The following is a 6,000-nucleotide window of genomic DNA, read 5'->3' as shown; positions in this document are numbered from 1 at the left end:
AGTTCTAAACATGCATAATATCTCAGGCAATGACTTGTCAATTTTATTCATGTTATAGTTCATGACAAATTAACTATAGCTCTTAGGAAACAACTGTATAACAAGGTCCGTGGCCAATTCTTGGCACAAAGGAAATCCCAATCTTTCAAGATTTTCAATATACCTAATCATTTTAAGTACATGAGTTCTTACGGGACTTCCTTCCTGCATCTTACATTGAAATAAAGCCTCAGATATTTCAAATCTCTTGTACCTTGTCTGCCCCTGATATAGTTATTTAATATATGCAATTATATCATAAGTATCCATATTCTCGTGTTGCTCTTGAAGCTCAGAGTTCATGGTAACAAGCATAAGGCATGGCACATCTAATGCATTATCTTGATGCTTCTTATAAGCCTCCCTATTAGCACAAGTAGCAGTGGTGGCAGGTGGTGCAGGAATAGCTCAAGATCCATATTATACTTCAGCTTGAAGCTTTGGCTAATTGCCCAAAACTTGTATAATTTAGATAGGCAACGTTTACCAATTTCATCATATGCAACTCTTGTTTAGTGAGGTTAACAAAACTATTTGTTCATTTGCCCATCGTATGAAATCTATATTATAACTTATCTTGAGTTAGCTTTCGTTAATCGCCCAAGACTTGTATAATTTGAATTACATCATATGGGATATATCTCTAAGTCCTCAATCTAATTAAGGTAATTTAGTTAAGTCACACCCAAAGTTTAATAGTCGGACATCACAATTATCCTGTTGAACTCTACTAAGATAAATCGAGTCACTTTGCTTTGGAAAACCTGACTACAATTGATCGAAGTAATAGTGAGTACTAAACTTTAGTAAGGATATTAAAAGGACCTAATTACGATTAAACTATACATGCATCGCATACAATCATGGCATATCATAGCATATATCAACATATATGTTAAATAGAATGTGACATGCTTATGGCCCCATCTACTACGATCTTCTTAAGCCAATGAGAAGATCAAAATGTCAACGTAGGTAAAAGCATCTTCTTCAAGTGCTTCCTTGGTTATCTTGTGATGTCGTCTTTCTCCCTTTTTCACCATTGTCTAGTAGACTAGTTCTTTTCTAATTTGTACAATAAACCCAATTAATTCCATAGAGATGGGTCATAATTCATGTCAGTCTATTTGCATCAGGTCAAAGGACTGTTTGAAAAGTATGTTGACCAAGCTCCCAGTGTCGACGAAGACTCCTCCATATTGTAATTAGCTATTACAGCACTACCACCAGCACATCCTCATGAGGAATAGTCACCTCTTCTAAATATCGGGGACCGAAACAAATCAGGGGACCTATATCTGCCCGAGATTTGGAGCCAATATCGTAACTCTTGAATCTTTGACCATTAGTCCTTTTGGCCCAGTTTAAGTCTCCATCGGTTAAGCTTCCCAAGATCATGTTAATGTCACCTCGATGCGAGGGATCTTCCCCAACATTTTTGGGATGGGTTGCTTGCCAACGCTGAGCTGGATCCTGAGATTGATACCTCCTTCTTGGGGATGTGTCCCTTTGATGATCCAACAATTCTCTACGATGGTTGGCTCGACACTCCGAGTTCTCTTCTCAGGCATGCCTAACTACCGATCGTTGAGAAGACACAAGAGATGATCCTTGGGTAGGCAAATACTCCTCAATTACACGATGGAGTTCTCTAACATATTGCTGACATTCATGGGTGTAATGCCCATGAGAGAGATGATAGATGGAATAACTCTCTGAATTCTCATTATTTGATCTGCCCAACTCAAAGTCGAAAGTCGGGGCCACTTCTACTATTTGTATGGTTCCCCCCTTGTCTTGAACTGAGTATGCTGGTGGTTGGGGAATGACTCTTTATGCCAAAGAGGTGGAGGAGGAGCCTTGTGCTCCAGTCGAGTCGGTGCTGATGTTAGTGTCACGACCTTCTTCTTCCTTGCAGCTTGAACTTCATATACATTAATATACTTCTTTGTCTGACCCAAGAGATGATCGAAAGTTGTCGAAGGCTTCTTCATCAGAGATCGAAATAGGTCTCCTTCTTGTAAGCCTTGGGAGAAAGCATTGTTGGTGTAATCTACCTCCAAACTTTTGATATTTGTTTGATAATATGTTTAATGAAGTCTAGTAAGGTTTTACCAAGGGTTGTCCAAATACGACTTGATGTTTGAAAGTTTAGTTAGGTCAAAGTTGATCAGATGACTAGCAAGGGTAAAAAGTCTACTAAATGATTGACACATCTAGGAATGTTAAGGTGATCGGATGTTTGGCAATGGTGAGAAATCAACCGAGTGACTAGTAAATCTCGGCAGGTCAAGGTGATCGAAGTCTGGCAAGGGTGAGTAGTCTACCGAGTAACTAGAAAGTCCAAGCAGGTCAAGGATGACCATATGCTGGGCAAGAGAAAAATTCTAAGAGAGTGAACCTTCGGTAGTGAGATGTTTTGGAGGAGTGAATTCCAAGTAAAGGGAAAATCGTAGGGGAGTGAACCCTAGGTAGTGAGAAGTCTTGAAAGAGTGAAATTCAAGCAAAAGGAAAACTCTAGGAGAGTGGGCCATAGGTAGTCAGAAGTCTTGAAGGAATGAACTCAAGTAAGTGTGATCAAAAAGTTTTCGATCGACTGTGCACGGTCGACTAGACTAGCAAATTTGGTAAACCGAAATACAATGCTGCCATTATGATTTTCATTGTACTAATTTAGTTTTGCAAGAAAGTCTTAGTAGATCAGGTCGATTAAATACTGAGTAAAGAAAGGTCAAACATGTCTGGAGATAAGATATTTGACGAATAAGTTGAGGTAAGCTCTTAGAGTGGAGTGGTTCTTTTGAGAAGAAGAACAGTGAGGTCATGTCCTAGTCGAAACAAACCTTAGGCGTTGATCTGACTCACGAAATAAATGCAAATTTCTAAGTTGAGATCAAGACGGTCCTATTTGTCTATCTTATTCATGCATTATTATATGTTTCTAACTTTGTTTTGCAGGATCATTATTTGAATATTACCGTGTCGACTTTATTTTGCAAAAAAGTAAAGTTCTTGTTGATTGAGGGGTTCAGTCGATTGAACAGGGAGGTTCCGTTGACTGATCCATGTGGATAGCCACAGAGAGATTTGAATCACTACAAAGAAAGAAAGATTGGTTTAGTTGGGGGATTAGTTGACCGAATCTCATTTGGAAAGATATTATGCATATGATCAAATCGTCGCAGGAAAGGAAACCTCTGGAGACTGTTGACCGGAACAGGAGCCAGTTGATTGAATACTCAGATTTCGTGGTATTGATCAGATTGTATCTCAACAAACAAGGAAGGGAACATAAACCAATTGCCGGATAGTTGTTCAGTTGATTGATAGTTTCCAATCGATTGATAGAAGCCTATAAAAGAAGCCTAGAGGTCTGAGGCTCAGTAATCAATTCTCTCAATGCTCCATCTCACTCTTGTGCTCTTGTTCATGCAAGTTCTATGACTATGACACCCTAAGGCTCTCTGACAACCTACGCTTGATTTGCAATCTCCACGTTGTTAGTATATTCTTATTTACTTGCATTCATGTAAGGTGATAGTAGTTTCTGCTATCTATCTCCATTCTTATAGGAGTTTACTTCTTCTCTAAAAACTTTAAGAGAGAAGAATTTTAGTGGATTGTTCATCGTAAAATGATCAAGGATTGCATGCCTTGGAGTAGTAGTTTTTGGACTACAAACTAAGTAATTAAAAAAGAACTTGTATTTTTGTGTGTTTGTATTTACTTATTCCGCTACTACTTTGAGTTACAAAATGAAATGAAAAGAAGTTTTTAAACAAATGAGATTTACCTCCTCCCCTCGTCTCTTTCGATTCAACAAGCGCTTACGAGTACTTTAGAAGTAGTCGAGGGCACGCCCAAAGCAACTTTGTTAAACCTTTGTATGTATTCTCTCAGGCTCTCTTCAGTAGTCAACTTTAGGGCAAACAAATTCAGAGGCATCTTATGGTAGCTATTATCGTTGGCAAAGTGATACAAGAATGCGACCTTGAAGCCGATAAAAGTTTGGCTGGATGAGGCTGATAATCGGTTAAACCATCGTTGAGTTAAGCCAAAGAGAGTCGTTTGAAAGACTTAGTATTTGATGTCATCGGTGTACTGGTGAAGTAGGGAGGTGTTCTTGAATCAGCTTAGATGGTCCTCGAGGCTGACTGAACTGATGTATTCCCCGAGTTGTGGCATCCAAAAATTACGTGGTCACGCATCATCCAAGACTCGGCTTGAGAAAGACATGCCCTTGGGAACTTCTTTCTTTGGCATGCCGGGGCTTTTTGCTTTTATTTTGGTTTGGAAGAGGCGTCTCTCCCATCAAAGATCAATTGGACACTCTTCAGGTAGGACCATGGTCTTGCTCCATGGCTTGGCGAAGGCAATAGGAGGAGGGCTTGTTGGGTCCATTGACACTCGACTGGGGATGGGTGACACCTTAGTTGAGGCATTGGGTACTTCTTCAAGAGTCAAATTTGTAGGAAGGAAGCCTTTGCAGAACTCGCTTCATCGCTTGATCAATTAACATCTTAAAATCTCCTTGATCCATGGTGATAGTCTCACCCTAAGCCATGTCGCTTGTTGAACTAGGACCCTCGATAGTTCTCCCTGGTTCCACCATCTCAACGTCTCAGTTCAGACGAATTCCCATAGACGATGCCAATTTGTTGCTATTTGAGATTGCGGTCTAGTGAGTCAACTAAGGGTAACTGCCATGGAAAAAGTTATAGATGACAAGATGGCTAAGAAGGCTCACGACGATCATACAATCACTCAGCAGGAGGTTAGGAGTGGTGTCGAGGTTAGACTCGGCGTGACCATTCCGACGCTCAAGTTAGCACAGAAGCTAGCCAAAAGTGAAAGCTATGAAGTAGTAAAGTTTAGATAATTGTGTTTTCATACTTGTGCTAGCAAGAGTGGGCAACCTTTTATAAAGATGTAGATGTGCATTCACGTTCTCCTCGTGTTTTGAGATAAACACTTACATTGGCCACGTCCTATAGGAGCGAATGACTACATTGTCCACGTCTTCTTGGAGAAATAGCTTAACGAACCACGTATGATGCAAGTCCCGCTCGAGGGAGTTAGGTGATTGGGCTAAGGGAGTCAGGAGTTGAGGGAGTTGGGTTGCAGAGTTGAGGGGGTTGGGCAACCAGATTGAAGGACTCGGGAGTTGAGGGAGTTGGGTTGCCAAGTGAGGTAGTTGGGCGACTGGACTGAGGGAGTTGAGAGTTGAGGGAGTTGGGTTGTCGAGTTGAAGGAATCAGACGACCGAATTGAGGGAGTTGGGAGTTGAGAGAGTTGGGTTGCTGAGTTGAGGGAGTTAAGTGAGACTGAGGGAGTCAAGAATTGAGGGAGTCAGGTTGCTGAGTTGATGGAGTTGAGCGATCGGACTGAGGAGTCGAGAGTTGAGGGAGTTGGGTTACCTAGTTGAAGGAGTCGGACAACTAGACTAAAGGAGTGGGAAGTTGAGAGAGTCAGGTTGTCGAGTTGAGAGAGTCAATCAACCAGACTAAGGAAGTTGGGAGTTGAGGGACTCGGATTACCGAGTTGAGGGAGTCGAGTGACTGAATTGACAGAGTCAGGAATTGAGGGAGTCAGGTGTATCGCCTCGACCAGGAGCTTACCGCTCTATTTGACTTTTGACCAAAAGCTGGACTTCCACAACAAACTAGAGTTAGGCCTAATAAATAAGCTTGAATAAGTTTGATAAGTAAATAAATAAGTTCGAATACAGTCAAGCTTGGTTTGACTCACTTACATTCCTAATCATTAGACTTTGTTGTGAGTGTTAATTTGATATTTTCTATCTATGAGTTTTTGTTCAAGGTAGTTATAAGTCATCCATAAACTTGAGATTATCATGATCAACTGGTTTGGGGATTGTTGTACTCCGATATTTGCATAATGATGTCTTGCAAGGGATACAAACACTAGGAATATTGTTAACCTTATGAATACGTATGTACA

This window comes from Zingiber officinale, chromosome 5A (assembly GCF_018446385.1).
Source record: "Zingiber officinale cultivar Zhangliang chromosome 5A, Zo_v1.1, whole genome shotgun sequence".
Taxonomy (NCBI): Eukaryota; Viridiplantae; Streptophyta; class Magnoliopsida; order Zingiberales; family Zingiberaceae; genus Zingiber; species Zingiber officinale.
Note: the sequence above shows the minus strand (reverse complement) of the source record.